Genomic DNA, 22,581 nt, shown 5'->3' with positions numbered 1-22,581 from the left:
AATGGAAGGAGAAGACATGTTGGAGCTGCTTTAATAAAGTACTTTGTCAAAAACCTGTGTACTGTTTTTATTCTTGACACTTTTTTTTTGGGTGAATGAATAGGGGTACAATGTACCCCTTACTGAATCAAACAGGATGGGTGGCCGGGATCTGTAGGCCTCTCCTTAAAGGGGATTTCCAGATTCCGATAACCCGCCCACCCGCAGACCCCCACAACCATCAGCCAGGGTTGTGGGGAAGAGGCCCTTGTCCCAAGGAGGGGGGGCGCTCGGATAAGGGTCTGGGTATACATTTTGGGGGCGACCCCGTGCCACTTTTTTGGGCATGGTGGGTTCCTCTCAAAATTCACACAAGACCGAAGGGTCTGATTTGGTTTTGGGGGGGAATCCTATGCCTACTTGTTTTGTTTTTCATTTTGGCAAGGGCTAAAGATCTTTAGCGCACAAGCCGCACCACAAGTCGGATCAACATGATCTGAGATGTGGTGCGACGTCTATTCAAGTCAATGGGCTCCCATAGGGAACCATTGATTTTGAACAGAGGCAGAGAAACTCTACTAAAAGCTAGTGTGGCTAAACATGCATTAACGCCAATGCAAAAAGCTACTAAAAGCAAGTTTTTACAGACACTTTTTCCTGGCGTTGGTAGTGGCTTTACAGCTGTTTTTTTTTCGAATGCCCTATGGGCATGAGGCCTCCTGGCCCCTCCCTCCTGCCAAGTGTCCCCACAGCAAGCAGCTTGCTATGTGGCACCCAAGCTGAGCTGCTGCTCCGCGTGTCCATTTAGACACGGAGCCATTGCTCGGCCCCCTTTCTCTCCTCATTGGTTCACCAACTTTGATTGACAGCAGTGGAAGCCAATGGCACCTGCTGCCGTCTCAGCCAATGACAAGGGAGAGTCCCTGATAGCCGAGGCTCTCGTGCTGGATGGAGACGGGGCTCAGGTAAGTATTAGAAAGGCTGAGGGGGGCTGCTGCACACAGAAGGTTTTTTATCTTAATGCATAGAATGCATTAAGATAAAAAACCTTCTGCTTTTAGAACCACTTTAAATCGATGTAGCTCCACTTTAAACCTTGGTGGCAGCTACTGTATGTGTGTGTAAAAGGGTTAAATGCTCAGGTAATCTGCCTCAGTGGAATCACTTTTGGTCTGCTGGTCCTTACATTGTTGTCCCACAAGCTGGAAAACCTCTGCATGGGTTGCAGAGATGTGTGTAATCTTTACACAGAGGTCTTCAGAACTGTTAGAATACCATTTTATAGCCCAAAGGAATACAGGTCACACCAGGAGCTACATACAGTAAGTTTACACTGGTGTAACTCTCAGCATGGTGTGTGAATCATAGGACCGAATTTTGTCAGTGGATTTTTTCTGTTCCAGCATTGCCAAATTTGTCTCCCTTTGGCACCTTGCTATTTGCAAGAGATGAGAGGAGCCACACAAAGCTTAGCATCAAGCAGCATTGTTCTTGATGGCACAGGAAGCAAACTCTCTTGTGTGTTCAGCCAGTTGGTGCGGTACACCCCTTTAACTCTGTTGTCAGAGGTGGCTGAGCTTGCTGTTTTTATGGCAATAGAAGCAAAGCCTCAATGTCAACCCCCTTAGCCAGCATCTAATCCACGCAGCACACAGCCCTGTCCCCAATGGGTTAAGATTGAGCACCCAATTCAGCAGTAATGATGTCGCTGCAAGAAATATTATTTTCCAGCAATATTCTTCCTATTCAAATAGCATTGGCTTTGTTCTTGCTGTATTTCTTCTCCTCTCCTTGAGGTTATGGCGTCTCTTTTAAGTGTAAATACGCGGCTCCCCTTAAAAGAATGAGGCATTCTCTAGAACGCCTTCCTGCCACCGCCGATTTCTCATTACCGAATGAGTGGAACCCATTTCGAAACCTAAAACGCGCCTTTCATGTCGTTTAAGAAACACGCAGAGACAAGGAGCTGTCTCCTTCCAAAGAGATTAATGCGCCTGTTATTGACGGTTCTGTTGCAATTTGTCTCCGTTTTTTTCGGTGAATCGCCTGGCTGACTTGAAAGTGGAGCGGGAGGCGTTTCGAGCGCAGAAATGTTACATTCAGAGTCAGCAGGCCTGTAGAACATCGCCATTCTGGGCCATAAAACTAATTTCGCTGCAAAAACACCACAGCGTTCCAGAGCTCTATCAAGACGGGCGTCACTTCTCCAAGCACTGAAGAGTTTCATGAGGTGCCGATGATCACAATGAAAGAAATTCTCTGACAAGTTGTTTGAAGAAGATACATTTCAGTTCTGGTGTTTGTCAGCGGGGGAGGCGAGACAGGAGCCATCTTGTTCTGTTCATCAACGCTCCTCTATACAGCGAGGGAAGATAATGAATTCTGGTGGGTGCTTAGGGGCTTTTATACAACGTATTCATAGCATCGTACAACTCCAAGACTTCCGTAGGAACTGATTGCAGGACAATGCCTCATTCCCGCACTTCTGGATTTTTACATAAATCACTTGCAGTCTGATATACTGTAGCTTCAGTTTTAGCACCCATCGCCTTTAACGTTCACTGAGGTTTTCATATAATAAAAAGATGTCAAAAGGTTTGAAATGCTCCATACTAGAAACATTTTCCTTGTGTAATTATTCTTTCTAATGTAGAGCGCGTTTTTCTGGGTTACACATAGTTCTGCTGTCCTTTGCTCAGACTTTTCACCATTTCCATCACCCTATTCTATCTTCAGACTATTTGTATTGCACTAATCAGGGAAATAGAAGACACTGGAACTGTAGATAGAATATGACCTAAAGGCTTTCTTGGAAGTAAATTAATAGTCTGAACACTCATGGCACTGTTGTAACCACACATTATCATGAGAGAGGGCATGCACACCCTATATGCAGACCATTAACAAAATCCAGGGGTGCTAATGCAATATATATAGATCACTCACTAAGTCACTAACCACTCACCCAGTCACTAACCAAAATAAAAAGTAAAAATAGGCAAGCACACCTATGTAGAATTTTCTTATATATTTATATTTAAGAAGAGTTTAACAAACAAGTTATACAGAAAAAATAAGGGGAGCCATGATTGACTGTGTGTTGGCACCAAACTAGACCAGTCCCAGCCCTTCCTTGGATAGGACAGTGACCCACTGCTGGTAGATCGAAGCCTTTGCCATATTGTGCCCAACTCCTGGTCATAGACCCTCCCACCACATTCCCGGCCATGAAGAAAGGAATTTCCACACAAGAAATATATTTTCTGCAGTTGACTGGTGTTCTTCAAAGATGGCAGTGACACCTAACATCACACTGACATGTTGACAGAACTCTTTGGCAGACATTACCTTTCATAACAGCAAACCTTCTGTAGAAGCCACTCAGGCGCAGAACACCAGCAGATAATTATAAGGCATCTTCCCTTTAAATCTGCTCTCCTTAGGAGCACCACAGTGCTGGGATCCATCTCCCTATATTCTAGACTCAGCAGCATTTTGCTTTGTTCAAACTGAGATTAACAAGATGCTATTTTTGTAGTATATCAGTCCCAAATTTTAGCTATGTCCAGCTGGGCACGCTCCCTAATGCTACTCTCACTCTGCCAGGTGTACTAGTAATCATGTCAGAGAACACTTAGCAGGCCATACATTGGTCAAATTTCAACAAAATTTTCTTTCGAAATGTAGAAATGTCTTGTGTTTTGTGATCCGATGGTGCTACCACAGATTTTGAAGTTTGACCAACCAAGCCTTGAATTTCGACGCATGTTGCAACAGAAAAGAATTTTCCGGGTTGGGAATCTTCTTTTCTTTCCAGGTCACAGCTCATGCACATTTCTTTTTCCATTATATTTCTTGCACGAGTCTCCCATCATTGATTAGAAATTCCTTAGTTTTTTCCAAAAATTTCCAATATGCCGGATCACTCAAATTCATTGGCTGCAAGACAATCGGCAGTTGCTGCAGCCCATTAATGGTGCGAAATTCGAACAAAATATTTTAGTTACGATTTTCAAAAGAAAATTCGTTCCGAAATCAACCCATGTATGGTCGGCTTTTAGCCTGGCCTAAAAGGCTTTTTGCTTCCCTCAGTAGCATACTGTAACAAGTTTCAGGGTGACTACAGCTGGTTCTTCTGGGTGTTGAATCACCTCACCAGGAGTTCAGCCCCGTGAAGGGTCCTTGTTGGCAGTATCTGGCTGCATTCACATAGCTGGATGTAGCCACAAAGCTCCTCCCCTCATGACATTTACACTACTGTGCACAAGTTTTAGGCAGATGTGAAAAAAATTCTGTAAATTAAAAATGGTTTCAGAAATAAAAGTGTTAATAGTTCATTTACTTTCTATTTTGTTAAGTGATAAAAAATAAACAGAAGAGAAATTCAGATCAAATCATTTGGTGTGACCACCTTTGGCATTCAAAACAGCCTCAATTCCTCTAGGTACACTTGCATGCAGTTCTTGAAGGAACCTGACAGGAAGGTTGCTCCAAACATCTAGGAAAACTAACCACAGGTCTTCTGTGGATTTAGGCTGCCTCAAATCCTTCTGGCTCTTAGTGTAATCTCAGACAGACATAATGATGTTGAGATCAGGGCTCTGCGGGGCTAAACCATCACTTCTAGTACTCCTTGTTCTTCTTTACATTGATTATAGTTCAATAACATTAGCTGTATATTTGGGGTTGTTGTCCTGCTGAAGAATAAATTTGGGGCCAATCACACACCTCCCTGATAGTATGGCAGGATGGGTAAGTATCTGCCTGTATTTCTCAGCATTGAGGACACCATTGATCCTGACCAAATCTCCAACTCTGTTTGCAGAATTGCAGCTCCAAACTTGCAAGGAACCTCCACCATGCTTCACTGTTGCCTGCTGACACTCATTATTGTACCGCTCCCCAACTGTTACAGCCAAATATTTTGACTCATCAGTCCAGAGCACCTGCTGCCATTTTTTGTGCACCCGTTCATATGTTTTCATGCATAATTGAGTTGTTTAACCTTGTTTCCACATCAGAGGTATTTTTTTTTGGCCACAATTCCATGAAGACCACTTTTGGCCAGTATGGGTCCCACTGGTTTCCACCAGTTCTGTGCTGATGGCACTGCTGGACATCTTACGATGTCGAAGGAAGTAAGCATTAAGTTTCCTTGGCTGACAATTGTGACTATGGTCCTCAATATTGCTCATTTCTTTGTGCATCTTCAAAACAGCTTGAACAGCACATCTTGAAAATCCAGTTTGCTTTGAAATCTTTGCCTGAAAGCGACCTCGCAGATGCATTATAACTACCTTGTGCCTTGTTGCTGTGCTCAATCTTGTCATGGTGTATGTCCTGTGACATAAAACGGTCAACCACATCCACACCTTAGTAGCAGAGTTTGGCTGTTCCTCACCCAGTTTTAAGCCTCCTACATGGATGTTTCTGTTTCAGTTAATGACCGTGTTTCAACCTACATATGTAATTTGGGGATCATTAACACCTGCTTGGTATAATTGGTTAATCATACACCTGACTAATGATACAAAATCCCTGACTTTGTGCAAGTGTAAGCCCATGTTCAGCCCGACTTGTCATGCGATTTGACAGGTCACCCCCTATTCTCGGCAATGGAACTTTTCAAATCGGTGCAATACCAACTTTGTGGTGCCGCACCGATTTAAAAAAGTAGTTCCTGCACTAATTTTGGTGATTTCATGTGTGCCTTGCATAGATATCTGTGCATGAAGTCGCACAGCTTTCAACCAAGTAGCACCTGAAGTCGCACTGACATGCGGCCTTGTAATTGTGCGATTTCAAGGGATGTCGCACGATTTCAAAGCCAGATTCAGTGTAGGCTAAGTTTTGATGTTGGTTGGTTGGTTGATTTTGGTAGTCCAACTAGATATTGATTTATTTTTTTTCTGTTCGTTTACTTTTTAAATTGATAAAAATAAACAATTAAAATATACATTTTTGAAAGCATTCTTACTTTACAACATTTCTGCATGCCTTTATAAAATCTTCGCACAGTACTGTATATGGGCGCTAACATAATTCCCTATTAGCACACTACAGTATTTTGGGCCAGAGCCACCCAGTGACAGACTAGCTAATTGCACCTGCTTACTAACATAACATAATCAATGTACCATTCAGATAGCCAGTAGAGCAACCATTATCATTCAGGGTTCCATGAAACCCTGGGGCACCTCCAGAGGTTGCTAGGGGGTTCCTTGATTAACCTCCCACCTGATGGTTCCTGGATTATCCTGGTCCCAACATCATTTGGCAAAGCCAGCAGCATGACACCGGTGATCTATTTAGAAGTCTGTAAAATTGGCATTCTGATCACTACCGTAAGAGAACTATTCTTCTCACTGACCACCAAAGTAAAGGGAGCATTCTTCTCTCTAACTTCGCTTAATACACGAACTGGAGTGTCCCCTGACCTAACATTTTATCAAGGGTTCCTGTGGGGTAAAAAAGGTTGAGAAAAGCTGCACTAGAAGCTACTGGAGATTAACTGAATTTGAGAAAAGGGGGTATAGCCTCAAAACGTCATCTATTTCCACTTCAGCCAACATGAGGTTCTTTTTGCATGCCTTTTTTTTTTCTTCTATTGTCTATGAATTATGTACTTGTGCATTCTGGTTCCTGTTTCTTTCCGTATCTAATGCCGCATACACACGGTCGGAAATGCTGCCAGCAAAAGACCGATGAGAGCTATTTGTCGGAAAATGCGACTGTGTGTATGCTCCATCGGTCTTTTGCTGGTGGAATTTCAGCCAGCAAAAGATTGAGAGCATGTTCTCAATTTTTCGGTCGGGAAAAGTTCCTATCCGAAAATGCGATCGTCTGTATGCAATTCCGACGCGCCAAAAAAATCATGCATGCTCAGAATCAAGTACGAGACGGAAGTGCTTGGTATGGTAAAACTACCGTTCGTAATTGAGATGGCACAATCGTTACGCTGAAATGTTTTAAATAGTTTAATGCAGCGCATTCTCTTCTTCTTTTAAATGCTAGAAGAATGAAGTTGTTTTGCTGCTCATATTCACACAGAGTTCTCACAAACTGATTTCTTTATTGTTTCTCGTGATTTCATGAATAATATTTTTTGTTTTTAAAGCCAGATCTCCATTAAAATGTTTTTTTTGTTTTTTTTATAGTCATTTTTATTTAATTTTTTTAATCAAGATCTGTTGTTTTTTTATTTTAAATTATTTTATAGTAATCTCCAGATTTTTTTTTTTATTTTGTATGTCACGTTTCCACATCAACATTATTATCTTGTATTTGTAAACCTCAAGTAGGTTGCTTGGCATTGTTAAGACATTGTATTTTTGAAATGTACCTGCCTACTCACAAACACACTGTCCTATATGAAGAAAAACACATAGGCAAGTATTTTCATATAAAAAATCTCCATTTATTCTGGCTCATAATAACAAAATAAAGAGGGAAGGCAACGCTGGAGAAACAGCTGGAATTTGTGAAGCCTTTGGCCCCCAGGGCAGTCATCAACTCTGTGGCAATAAAAATTGGTAGCTTGAGAAGTCCATATATAAGGGAGCACAATCTGGTCCAGGACTCCCAGAGATCAGGAACAGCAGCAGATGACATGTATGTCCCAAGGCTGTGGTACTACAACAGCCTGCGTCTTCTGTCAGACCAGACTGAACCCAGGCAATCACTTTCTTCTCTTCGCTGCAGCCTTCCCTCCAGTCTTCCCTGCAGCCTTCCCTGCAGGCTGTGGCTCTGGAGGTGGACTTGTGGCAGGAGCAGGAGGAGGAGGATGGGCGAGCGTACATAAGTGGACATCATCGGTGATTTGCCCCCTCAACCCCTTGTGAATGGCCTCAAAAAAAATCTTTTCACAGTTGAGGCGTTGGCCCTCCTCCCTTTTGTGCAAACTTGAGGCTAGATAGTAGCCATAGGCCTCTCCAGTGTTGAGGGGGCTTTCAGGGCATCATTAGCCTCCTTAATGAGGACAAGTGCTGCCTCCTCCACGTTCCTCCCCTTCCTGGGCCGTTTGGTTGGAAGGCGGAGGGGAGGGACCTGGAATTGGGTAAGGATGGGCCCCGCCACCTCCTGGCTGACACTAACCCTCACCTCCTGGCTGACAGTTCCCCTTCTGTGTGCCACATTCCAGAGCCTCGTCCTGGCTGAGGTCTTCCTGTGTATGAAAAAGGGACATAGTTTTAGTTTTTGGTTCATCAATCACACACAATTTTCAGCTCATGACTGTTGCAAATTGAATGTTAATAAATAGAAAAGACTATCATTCTGAGCCCAGAATTTTTCATTCTTGTCCCAATCATTTTTGGTCCCTACTGTCTATTGATATGTAAAACACTTTTTGGTAAACCATTCATTTCTTAGCAATAATAACATCTAGTTAACAACACTAAATTTTACAAAAAAAAATGTTTAAAAATAATATACCTGGCTCCAACTGGGCTCCTCAATTTCTTCCTGGATGGAAGGACCAGGTTGGTCCTCAGAAGCCTCAGCTGGGGTTGAGGGAAGGGTGGATGGAAGGGGGGCCGGAAGAGTCGAAAGTGATTCCCTGGCTTCCATCTGGTCTTCCAGAAACTGCATCTTGTTGTAGTACCACAGACTGGGTACATACACATCTTCTGCTGCTGCTCCTGACCTAATGGACTTATGGACCTTCGGAAGCTCCTTCCTATACGTGCTTCTCAAGCAACCAATTTTCCTCTCCACAAAGTCGATGTCTGCATTGGGGACCTGCGTCTTCACAAATTCCAGCAGTTTCTCCAGCGACGCCTTCCTAGCTGGTTTATTTCTATATAAGGGGTTTTTCACCTCCCACAAATTGCACATATCCCTGTATTTATCAATGAACTGGCCCATGAATTCCGGGTCTTTAAATTGTTTAATTTTTGCTGCAAGACCAAACAAAATACAAAAACACTAATATCAGGCTAAACTCTCCTAATCTTATCCCAATATAGGCCTCAATCTAGAATCATTATAGGCCACTTATGTCCCAAGTTCAAATGTTACCTTCGTTATTATGTTCGTCGCTTCTGTTCCTCCTTCTTCTGCACACAGAACGTACGTACGACACACGCGTGTTAGCTTTATATACACTGCGCATGCGTGAAACTCTGTACGCGTCGCCCGCCCCTGACGTTCTTTCTAGAATATTCCCCGCCCCTTCTCTTTTGGCACGGATCTGGGAGACGACATGGCGGAGACACAGCAGGTGTGTGATAATAGCAGTAACGAGGAGGAAAGCCCGGAGCAAGAAACATCCCGATCCAGGAGGAGGAGATTTAAGGCCTCAAATATGGCCTTTGTAGAGATGGTGGAGATGGTCAACATATTGAAGAGGGCCAACTATGATGGGAAGTATGGACCGTACACCAGCCCTAATCAGAGAAAGGCCAAGATCATGACTAAAGTTGTGAAGAGTCTGTACAGGAATTTTGGGGTATGGTGATCCAAGGAGCAGACCTGAAACTGAGGGAGCAAGATCAGTATAGAAGGATCAAGAAAGTGCTTCTAAAAAGTAAGTAGTTGTATTATTATTACTTGCATGCTGCTCCACGTGCTTTTCTTTACTATTGGACAGTTTAAAATGGCGACTTTCATGTTCATGGGCACAGTAATCGGTCGTAGTAAACATTGTTCGTTTGCCAACTAAATATGCTGTTTTTGCCAGATACAGGGTTAACTACATTTGGTCATGATAATTTGTATTAAAAGAAGTTTAGGACATCGTTGTCTAGATGTGTTTGAAACTAGAAGGAATTGCAAACTTGATTCAGTGTAATGTAAGGAGAGGACACTCAGCAGCTGTTTACACATCTGGACTCAGGAGCACTAGTGTGGGACACACGAACAAACTTTTTAGGGTGTCCCACACAGGTGCTCCAGTGGATACTTGGGGTGTCTCCATGTGTGAAACTTGTCTAAAAAAGGCAAGTATTCCAGCTTGGTTAAGGGAATAAATCATGTCTTCAACTTGGAACTCTGCCCAAACAGACAATTGTACCCCACTTCCAAGCAATGTTTCATATTACTATTTCTGGCCTCAAATATCTGTGTGCTAAGTATACCTTTTGTTTCGTTCTCATAGGGGAGAAAAGACTCAGGACGTCTGAGAACTCCAGGAACCCCCCCCCCACCTCCTGAAGAAGGGGACCAGGAAACACCACAAGCTGAGGATGTGGAGGAAGGAGAGGTGGTGGAAATTGTCACCTCAACAGGTGAGTGTCTGACACCGCAGATTCAGGTAATAGATGTATGCCAGCATATTTATAACACATGGTGTGTATTTTTTCTTTTAGGTGATGTGCATGTTGTTGAAGAACAAGCTCCTCATTTCACCACTGACAGTGCCCAAAGGCTTATCCAGGGCATCATGTATTTTAGTCAGGATTTAGACTTTATAAAGCAAAAAACACATGAGATTGAAGTCAAACTGAAGAACATGATTGATGTACTAGATGTGTACCTCAAAATGGGATTTTAAGGGCAATGCAGAAATTGGCAGTGTTGAATTATAGTTAAAAAGAAGTTTATTGATACAAAAACGAATAGGATATACATGAACATACACATTGATCTAGTTAAGAATAATTATAAAAACATCAGATATATGGAAACATATGATGCATCCTACTGCTAGTTACAAGTACCACCCCCGATAGGTGTGATGGCGTCCTGATAGCAGATTTCCAACGCGTTTCAACTTATTGTAAGGATAAAGTCTTCCTCAGGGAGGGACTGCATCACATTCTAAAATTTTTAAGTAACAGCATGATTATTGGTATATACTTAAATATTTGTTTGTTACCTATATCTACAGAAATCGCATTACAACAGAAAAGTATTATATGCGACTTACATTTGCGACTACAGAAATCGCATTACAACAGAAAAGTATTATATGCGACTTACATTTGCATTTAACTGTGAAAAATCGCTTTCCCAGTGCTGGCAGGGGTCCTAACACGTGATTGTCAATGCTGCTCAAATATCCTCTACGGGATGGCCTGGTATATTGTGAAGAAACCAGTATTTGGCAGTCGTGATAATTAAACAACTGAAAAACATGAAGGTATAAGGGAAATGCTAAGAAATTGAACATCAAAAAGGTCAAAGAATGGAAATAATGGTGATTCGTAGGGGAAATAAGGTTCCCCAGGGCCATCATAGAGTAAAAGAGATCAAATACCTTAAATTGATTGTGTCAGGTGTATTGTTCCAAGTGGCAGGGAGCTCTGGTCCTGGAGTACCTCTCTGTAACAAAGCCAGTTGTGGAATGCTGCCTGTGGCCATCCCTGGCGTCCTAATATATGGGGTGTGGGCGTGGCTAAGTGATGGGCGTAGCCCTATTCTAGGTAGAGTCTCACATTCATTGGTGGTGCAGTGGAGGGGGTGCGACTTCAATTGGCTGCTGTCACTGTTTAGAGGAAGCACCTTTGTACAATGTATTGAGGGGAAGCGTCCAGAAGCTTCCCTGTTGTCTAGGTAGCAGACGCTTGGACCTCCTCCAAAAAAAAAAAAAAAATATCAGACTATGCACAGCGGTGTATGGGGTACTGTTCTATGCTGATGTCATAGATGTCACCAAGATATACAGTGACAAGTATGACAAAAAGTAGCAGGTCTATACTCCCTCATTAGAGATGGAAAAAGGAAGGAAGAAAAATTGTATAAAAGAATTGCAAAGAATTGATTGAAATGGGGATAGTACTGATGAAATATGAAATATATATAATAAGAGAATGTGAAGGGAGATTTTTATTCTTAAATATGCCCAAACCTCTTTATGATGATTGTACTGTCATTGAGCGAATGGCAGAACATCAAAATTAGGGCTTATAACCAACGACACAGTAGGAAATCCCGGGGCATCAAAATAAGATCTGACGCCTTCGGGGTATTCGGGCCATGATGTCGCGTCATGGCCCCCCCCTTGTGCCGGGTAGGGATAGTGGGCAGAATGGCAACGGTATCATTGGCCCTTTGTTTCAGCACTGAGAGGCGGATTCATATGGCACAGTCGCATGAAAAAAATGCATCTGCAGAAATAACAGCAATTAACATAATACTGTATAAAAAATAGTTACACAAAAGAGATTACAGTAATTACAGTAAATAAGTTTAGTTAGAAAAACTCTCCTATATAGTTTCTGACTGGGTAGGGTGTAGAGTCTTAGCAGTTTAAGACATATGATCATCAATGGGGAGATAATGGGCCTATGGTGTTGTGGAGGGAGCCCTCTGTTTCTCCGCAAGGGGTACTGGAATAGAACTCCAGTTCTAGAAAAGCAGAGGTGCAAGAGAACAAAGAAGGTGAGATAAAAATTATGTTAATCCGTTTTCCCCGAGCTGAAGCCCTCCAAGAAGGGTCTGAAACTTTCGGTTTCATTTAGGCCTGGGGGGGTAGTGGCCCTAAGGTACCTTATCCAGCGCATTTCACGCTGGAGGAGGACCTTGTTCCAGTCTCCCCCCCTGAGTGGCAAATGAATCCTATCAAGGACTGTGAAGTTCACCGAGGGTAATCGGTAATTGTGATATCTGGCAACATGCCTTCCCAAAGGCAGATACAAGTTGCCGATTTGCATACTTTGCATATGTTTGTCGACACGTTTTCTAAATTCCTGTCTTGTTTTGCCCACGTAGAAGGCACCACACTGGCACTGCATGAGGTATACCACACCCTGCGTCTTGCAATTGGCAAAATGACGCAGGGAAAAACTTTCCCCATTAGGCAGTGCCACTGTGTTCCTCCTACCGATGACTGGACATTGGGCACAGGAACCACATGGGTATGTACCCCATGTTTTACAGGGGTCCTTTCTTGCCGTGCCCTTGTATTCACTTTGGATGAGTGCATTTCCTATTGAGCCAGGTTTTCTATAGGTGATTTGGGGTTTAGGACCAATTAGTCCTTTCAGGATTGGATCATCTGTAAGGAAGGACCAATATTTGGAGATAATTTTATTAATTTTAAAATGCTCATTAGAAAATCTCACAATAATCCTTGTAGTGTCGTCTTCTTTGGTTGGTTCTTTTTCTTTTTTCTGCTTTTGGGTTGAGTGTATTTCCACTAGGCAGTAACGACATACAATGGGGGACCTATTGGGGGGAGAATGGGAGGAACTTATGGCTAATATCCAAAAAGACTATCAAGACAAAGAACAGGTCACCTCAGACCTATCTTCACTTTTTTCATGCTTAACCAAAATACTAGAGAAAAAATCTGCCCTACACTGGCATATAGAATCTTTAGGACGCTACATCAGGGAGGGCATAAACCCTATAGGTCTACGAATACAAATATTCCCTACCCTGGATAACATTACCAAAGAACTGAAAACAAATTGGGAAACAAAACTAAATGAATGTTCCAAACACCTCATGCTATTGCTGCAAAACGAATACCAGCAGCAATTGAGAGGTATGGACATGGAAATCCAAACACTTTATACCCGACTTTCCGCCCTCAAAAAACACAAACAATACACAGTATATGAGAAAAAACTGAAGGAACACCTAGAAACCTTCAGCAAAAATATTCTCATAAAAAAGGAGAAAAAATACTGGAGGGATAAAAACGCTTTTGGCGAAGGCAGGGCATATAAGTGGAATACCAATTCACAGATAAGAAAAAGTTCCAGATTTCCCAAACAGAATAATATAAACCAGACCAATGACTATCTTTCGGATACACCTTCCAATAACTCCTCCTCCTCAGCCTCATCCCAGGCGGGCAAATTTCGAGGCAAAAGAAAGGGTCCCTTTCCCAAACAAACAGATATGGAGGGAGAGATTCAACAAACACACAAGAGAAGAACCACAGACGTCCAGTCAAATGAAAGCACACGAGGTGGAAGAGAAGGGGGCATGGGTAGAACTAGGGGGACAATACCGGGCAACCCAAAAGGCTCATCCTCTCAGAATACCGGAAAAAGTTACAAAGAACAGGGTGCGATTCCGAAAACTCAGCAGACCCATATAGACACTTTTTTAGACAAGAGCAACATACAATCCCAACCTCCTCCAACCCCACCAACACAACTTTCAATGATATCCATGACAGCTCCACCGGTGAAGGAAAACTAAATGTCATAAATCTCTCATCTCACAAACTCACAACAATAGAACAGGAAGTTTTGTCTCTAGGTCTCTCCTTTTGTCCGAATCGGAGTTTAGACAGCTTTGAAACCATCAAAGATATAAATCTGTTCGCCAGAAAACTTCTACTCAAAAGCTTATATGCGACTAAAAAAACCACGGCTGCACCTGAAGTGGAACCTAATCTCAAAGCAGCAGACTTTAGAGCTCTCAGAGATCTTAATCTATTACTGCAAGAAAGTGGCCCAATAGAGGATTTTTGTGAGAGGGATCTTGACAGTGAAAGCAGTGAAGAAGAATATGAGGAATCCAGCAGAGTCCAAACCACCAAAAAATACAAAAGGAAATCACACAGATTTCCACCACTGAATCAGAATCCAGCCATAGCTCTATTTGTAGGACAGATCACTAAAGAAATCAACAAGATGGAAAAATACAACAAAAAAAGCAACCTAAATCGGGAACAACAAAAGGCATTAAACTCCCTTAAAAACAACACAGAAATTACAATCAAAGCATCGGACAAGGGAGGGAACATCGTCCTTATGGACAATGCCAAATACGAAAAAATGTGTTTTAACATATTGAATGATACCAAATGCTATAAAAAGATTTCTCCCTCCACAGTAGACAAATTCAACCAGGAATTCTTCTCCCTGGTGGATGAATCTGTCAATGAAGGGGTAATAGATAAAGACACGTGGGATTTTATACGCACTAGACATCCACGTCAACCCACTTTTTATGCACTACCCAAAGTGCATAAAAAACTAAATGACCCACCAGGGAGACCTATCATTTCCGGGAATGGTTCCATCACAGAGGGGATCAGCCAAATAATAGATCAATACCTGAGACCCCATGTAATGGAACTTCCATCGTATACAAGGGATACCATACATCTATTGCAAATCCTCGATGGAATATCCATTCCCAGTTCAGCTCTACTTGTTACAGTGGATGTGGAATCGCTGTATAATAGTATCCCACACCACTTAGGCATAGCTGCAATTGAACGTGTCCTACAACAAAGAGCAACAACAGACTGGAAATTCAATGCATTCATTCTAACTATGCTGGACTACATCCTCAGACACAACACCTTCCTTTTCAAGGGCTCCCACTACCTCCAGGTGCAGGGAGTGGCTATGGGGACGTGCTGCGCACCCTCCTATGCCAACCTGTACCTGGGGGAGTGGGAGAGGGAGTTCCTACAGGGGGAGGCAGCATCTGTGTACACTCGCCACATATGTATGTGGCAGAGGTACATAGACGATCTCTTCATCATCTGGGATGGCCCCCCTGAATTATTGAGGGACTGTCTAAAGCTGATGAACAACAATGCTTTTAACCTGTTTTTCACTATGACCTCGGATACCCATGAAGTAAATTTCCTGGACATTACCATCTTTAAAAACTCTGAGGGCGGACTATCAAGTAAACTTTACAGAAAGGAGACTGCTGGCAACACCCTGTTGCATGCAAACAGCTTTCACCCGGAACCTCTGAAAAGATCCATTCCCTATAGCCAGTTTCTCCGCCTTAAAAGAAACTGCAGTAACAACGAAGACTTTCAACACGAAGCGGACAAACTTACCATTAGGCTCATGAACAGAGGCTACTCCAAATCCTCTTTAAAAAAAGCGTTCAACCGAGTTAAGCAAACCAATAGAAGGGATTTAATCTTCTCAAAGAAACCAACCAAAGAAGACGACACTACAAGGATTATTGTGAGATTTTCTAATGAGCATTTTAAAATTAATAAAATTATCTCCAAATATTGGTCCATCCTTACAGATGATCCAATCCTGAAAGGACTAATTGGTCCTAAACCCCAAATCACCTATAGAAAACCTGGCTCAATAGGAAATGCACTCATCCAAAGTGAATACAAGGGCACGGCAAGAAAGGACCCCTGTAAAACATGGGGTACATACCCATGTGGTTCCTGTGCCCAATGTCCAGTCATCGGTAGGAGGACCACACTGGCACTGCCTAATGGGGAAAGTTTTTCCCTGCGTCATTTTGCCAATTGCAAGACGCAGGGTGTGGTATACCTCATGCAGTGCCAGTGTGGTGCCTTCTACGTGGGCAAAACAAGACAGGAATTTAGAAAACGTGTCGACAAACATATGCAAAGTATGCAAATCGGCAACTTGTATCTGCCTTTGGGAAGGCATGTTGCCAGATATCACAATTACCGATTACCCTCGGTGAACTTCACAGTCCTTGATAGGATTCATTTGCCACTCAGGGGGGGAGACTGGAACAAGGTCCTCCTCCAGCGTGAAATGCGCTGGATAAGGTACCTTAGGGCCACTACCCCCCCAGGCCTAAATGAAACCGAAAGTTTCAGACCCTTCTTGGAGGGCTTCAGCTCGGGGAAAACGGATTAACATAATTTTTATCTCACCTTCTTTGTTCTCTTGCACCTCTGCTTTTCTAGAACTGGAGTTCTATTCCAGTACCCCTTGCGGAGAAACAGAGGGCTCCCTCCACAACACCATAGGCCCATTATCTCCCCATTGATGATCATATGTCTTAAACTGCTAAGACTCTACACCCTACCCAGTCAGAAACTATATAGGAGAGTTTTTCTAACTAAACTTATTTACTGTAATTACTGTAATCTCTTTTGTGTAACTATTTTTTATACAGTATTATGTTAATTGCTGTTATTTCTGCAGATGCATTTTTTTCATGCGACTGTGCCATATGAATCCGCCTCTCAGTGCTGAAACAAAGGGCCAATGATACCGTTGCCATTCTGCCCACTATCCCTACCCGGCACAGGGGGGGGCCATGACGCAACATCATGGCCCGAATACCCCGAAGGCGTCAGATCTTATTTTGATGCCCCGGGATTTCCTACTGTGTCGGTGGTTATAAGCCCTAATTTTGATGTTCTGCCATTCGCACAATGACAGTACAATCATCATAAAGAGGTTTGGGCATATTTAAGAATAAAAATCTCCCTTCACATTCTCTTATTATATATATTTCATATTTCATCAGTACTATCCCCATTTCAATCAATTCTTTGCAATTTTTTTATACAATTTTTCTTCCTTCCTTTTTCCATCTCTAATGAGGGAGTATAGACCTGCTACTTTTTGTCATACTTGTCACTGTATATCTTGGTGACATCTATGACATCAGCATAGAACAGTACCCCATACACCGCTGTGCATAGTCTGATACTTTTTTTTTTTTTTTTTGGAGGAGGTCCAAGAGTCTGCTACCTAGACAACAGGGAAGCTTCTGGACGCTTCCCCTCAATACATTGTACAAAGGTGCTTCCTCTAAACAGTGACAGCAGCCAATTGAAGTCGCACCCCCTCCACTGCACCACCAATGAATGTGAGACTCTACCTAGAATAGGGCTACGCCCATCACTTAGCCACGCCCACACCCCATATATTAGGACGCCAGGGATGGCCACAGGCAGCATTCCACAACTGGCTTTGTTACAGAGAGGTACTCCAGGACCAGAGCTCCCTGCCACTTGGAACAATACACCTGACACAATCAATTTAAGGTATTTGATCTCTTTTACTCTATGATGGCCCTGGGGAACCTTATTTCCCCTACGAATCACCATTATTTCCATTCTTTGACCTTTTTGATGTTCAATTTCTTAGCATTTCCCTTATACCTTCATGTTTTTCAGTTGTTTAATTATCACGACTGCCAAATACTGGTTTCTTCACAATATACCAGGCCATCCCGTAGAGGATATTTGAGCAGCATTGACAATCACGTGTTAGGACCCCTGCCAGCACTGGGAAAGCAATTTTTCACAGTTAAATGCAAATGTAAGTCGCATATAATACTTTTCTGTTGTAATGCGATTTCTGTAGTCGCAAATGTAAGTCGCATATAATACTTTTCTGTTGTAATGCGATTTCTGTAGATATAGGTAACAAACAAATATTTAAGTATATACCAATAATCATGCTGTTACTTAAAAATTTTAGAATGTGATGCAGTCCCTCCCTGAGGAAGACTTTATCCTTACAATAAGTTGAAACGCGTTGGAAATCTGCTATCAGGACGCCATCACACCTATCGGGGGTGGTACTTGTAACTAGCAGTAGGATGCATCATATGTTTCCATATATCTGATGTTTTTATAATTATTCTTAACTAGATCAATGTGTATGTTCATGTATATCCTATTCGTTTTTGTATCAATAAACTTCTTTTTAACTATAATTCAACACTGCCAATTTCTGCATTGCCCTTAAAATCCCATTTTGAGGTACACATCTAGTTCTAAAAATTACAAGGGATGCTGGCAATGACACGGCCAACCCTCTGAGTCATACATTTATGTAAACATGATTGATGTACTAGGAAGAATATAAATACCCAAAAAATGACACCTTTTTTTGTTTTTAACAAATTTTTATGCATTTTAAAAGCCAAATTTTGAAGATGCACACAGTGTGTCAACATGTGCTATCTGCCATCAGGGGATATCAATGTACGCGTTTTGTGGCTGCAACCCCTTTCTCGCAACTCAAGTAGCTGAGAGGAAGTGGTTGCAACCCCAAAACACGTCCATTGATCCCCATGATGGGAGATAGCACATGTTGACATTAGGTATGGGATCAGGAGGAAAATCCCCAGTTTAACTCCCAATTTGTGTGCATCTTCAAAATTTGGCTTTTACAGGGGTGACATCACCCCATCTGATGAAGGCAATATCAACACATTTTGGACACTATAATGTCTGATATTGCCTTCAGTTTTACAATGTTGAACTTTGTAAGTCCCTGAGTTGTGTATGTTATATTTTGAAACATGCCTGTTTATGTACCCTAAAAAAAAAATCAAGGTAAACCTTTAAAAAACCCATATTTTTTGTTTTGTTTTTTAAAAAAGTTTTAAAACGCACATGTGCATGTGCACGTAGTAAGCGATTTTATACTCAGCAATGTGTGGCTTCTTCTTTCAGTGCTCAATACCAGTTTTTGTATTAAGTTGGTGTTTACAGTGACAATGGGTGTTATTTAATAATGGAAAAACCACTTGGCACTACAAGTGCACTAGGAGAACCTAGGAGACAGAAAAAAGAAACACAAGCAGTAATTGAAAATAAAGATTTCATCTGATAAAATAGAAAATTTATTCAAAATTGTCTGGCAAAGCAATGGCCCCCCTACCCGTAAAATATTCTACATATTTTTCCCGCACTTCACAGGCGTTTTGGGGGGGCAAACCAGGACAGCCCACTTCCAGGGCGGTCAGTTTTTCATAAAGTCCGGCCTCAGGTCCAACTGAGGCAACATAACTAGGATTATTATTTTTTTAAAAGTTGTGCAGTAAGCAGCAAGCTAACACAATGTGGTTTAGTTTGTACTCCGCCATATTTATGGCAGTTAAAAATAGTCGGAACCGGCTGGCCATTATCCCAAACGCATTCTCCACGACTCTTCTGGCTCTGGCCAGCCGGTAAATAAAAACCCTCTTCTCCAGGGTGAGGGTCCTCTGGGGGAATGGCCTCATCACGTGATCACCCAGACCGAATGCCTCATCTGCGACGAACACAAATGGCAGTCCCTCAATGTTCTCTTCCGCAGGTGGCAACCCCAAGCCACCACTCTGGAGACATCGATAGAACTCGGTCCGGGCAAAGACTCCACCATTTGACATCCGCCCATTCCTCTCAACGTCCACATACAGAAACTTATGTCGCTGACACCACCGCCATCAACACGATACTATGAAACCCCCTATAGTTATAATAGTATGACCCTGAATGGGGTGGTGGTACGATGTGGACGTGTTTCCCATCAATTGCCCCTCCACAGTTGGGAATGTCCCAACGGTCGGCAAAGTGGGATGCCACAGTCTGCCATTCCTGTGGAGTTGAAGGAAACTGTGGAGTCAAACAAAAACATACAAATTAGTCATTTTGCACATAAACATTGCAAGCAGATTAGACACAAACATTCTTGGCCAACACCAGTATAACATCAGATTCCTCCCCCTCTCTGATGGCCCATTGTAAAAATTTTAGGACGGGGGGAGATGTTTTGGACAGGTAACCCTCTCAACTTCATTGAGAGCTGAATGCATAAATAATGTGTGTTACTTTGGCCAGCCCCTCCTTAATTACACTATTGGCAGCCCACTGGACAGGTAAGAAGTGTCATAATTAGGGATGAGCTTCGTGTTCGAGTCGAACCCATGTTCGACTCGAACATCGGCTGTTCGATCGTTCGTCGAATTGCGAACGATATGGGCCGTTCGCGCCAAATTCGTGTGGCGCGTCATGGCCCATAATTCACTGCGGCATCGCAGTGCATTGCTTGCTGATGATTGGCTAAGCATGCACTATGACCCGCATGCTTGGCCAATCACAGCGCCGCCTTAACAGAGAGCCGTAATTGGCCAAAGCCAAGGAGGCTTTGGCCAATTATGGCTCAGGGGATTTAGTACACGCCCCACACTATATAAGGCCGCCTGCACGGCGGCCCTGTGCAGTGTGTTCCGGTGTGCTGAGAAATAGAGAGAGAGAGAGACAGTGTCATTTCATTTGAGTTAGCTAGATTAGGCAGGACAGTCAGTCAGTTAGCTGCACTTAAAGTGTATTGTCTATATATATATATGCATCCCAGGTGTTGCATATATATATATATATATATATATACACTGTATTCAGTTTAGTTAGATCCATTCCTGTTATCTTCTAGACTATTTACATTTAGTGCAGTGCGTCCTGCTCACAGTGTTCAGCTAGATCCGTTCCTGTTATCTTCTTACTGACAGGCAGGCTTGTCTTGTTACAGTATTTTGAAGAAAATTACTGGTGTTCTTTTGATCCTATTAGTACCACAGTCAGGCAGCTAGACTATTTACATTTAGTGCAGAGCGTCCTGCTCACAGTGTTCTGCTAAACCTACAAGTTAGTGGGGTGCGTCCTGCTCACAGTGTTCAGCTAGATCCGTTTCTGTTATCTTCTTACTGACAGGCAGGCTTGTCTTGTTACAGTAAATACAGCTACCTGAAGAAAATTGCTTGTGTTCTTTTGATCCTATTAGTACCACAGTCAGGCAGCTAGACTATTTACAGTTAGTGCAGTGCGTCCTGCTCACAGTGTTCTGCTAAACCTACAAGTTAGTGGGGTGCGTCCTGCTCACAGTGTTCAGCTAAACCTACAAGTTAGTGGGGTGCGTCCACCTCACAGTGTTCCGCTAAACCTACAAGCTAGTGGGGTGCATCCTGCTCACAGTGTTCAGCTAGATCCGTTTCTGTTATCTTCTTACTGACAGGCAGGCTTGTCTTGTTACAGTAAATACAGCTGAAGAAAATTGCTTGTGTTCTTTTGATCCTATTAGTACCACAGTCAGGCAGCTAGACTATTTACAGTTAGTGCAGTGCGTCCTACTCACAGTGTTCTGCTAAACCTACAAGTTAGTGGGGTGCGTCCTTCTCACAGTGTTCAGCTAGATCCGTTTCTGTTATCTTCTTACTGACAGGCAGGCTTGTCTTGTTACAGTAAATACAGCTACCTGAAGAAAATTGCTGGTGTTCTTTTGATCCTATTAGTACCACAGTCAGGCAGCTAGACTATTTACAGTTAGTGCAGTGCGTCCTGCTCACAGTGTTCAGCTAAACCTAAAAGTTAGTGGGGTGCGTCCACCTCACAGTGTTCAGCTAAAGCTACCTGTAGAAGGTTGGTGGTGTTCTCATACTACAGGCAGGCAGCAGGCAGTTGATTTTGCTAGCTGCAGTATCAGTACATATATATATATATATATATATATATATATATATATATATATATATATATATATATATATATATATATATATATCCCAGCTTAGTGCAGCTACAGGCCATTAGTATGTCTGGAAGGCCAAGAAGGAGAGGCAGACAGTCACAAGCCAATAAGAGAGGGCAAGCAGGCTCTGTGTCTAGTGCTGGTCGTGGAGACGGTGCATCCTCATCAGCACGGGGCCATGGGACACGCTTGGCCTTTTTTTCGGCAGCTGGCCATGTTGAGCCGCAACATGCGGAAGACTTGGTCGAGTGGATGACCAAGCCGTCCTCATCCTCCTCATCCTCTCTCACCCATGCCCAGGGTACTTTGTCTGGCAAAGCAGCGGCCTCTTCCCTCGGCTCAATGTCATCAGTGACTCCTTCCCTAGCCCCACCATGTCCTCCTGAGGAGTCCCTCGAACTGTTTGACCACAGTGTTGGGTACATGCTCCAGGAGGATGCCCAGCGTTTGGAAGGCTCTGATGATGATACTGAGCTCGATGAAGGCAGTAACATGAGCACGGACAGAGGGGGTGCCCAAGAAGGACAGCAATCTGGCAGTCATGCTCCCCCTGCTGCAGCATACTGCCAGGTTTGCTCCAGTGATGAGGAGGGAGGGGATGATGAGGTCACTGACTCAACGTGGGTGCCTGATAGGAGAGAGGAGGAGGAGGAGGAGGAGGCGGCACATCACCAACGAGGCAGGATGCCCTCCAGGGGCCAGCC

The sequence above is a fragment of the Aquarana catesbeiana genome, linkage group LG10 (assembly GCF_042186555.1).
Source record: "Aquarana catesbeiana isolate 2022-GZ linkage group LG10, ASM4218655v1, whole genome shotgun sequence".
Lineage (NCBI taxonomy): Eukaryota > Metazoa > Chordata > Amphibia > Anura > Ranidae > Aquarana > Aquarana catesbeiana.
This window is presented reverse-complemented; position numbering follows the sequence as displayed.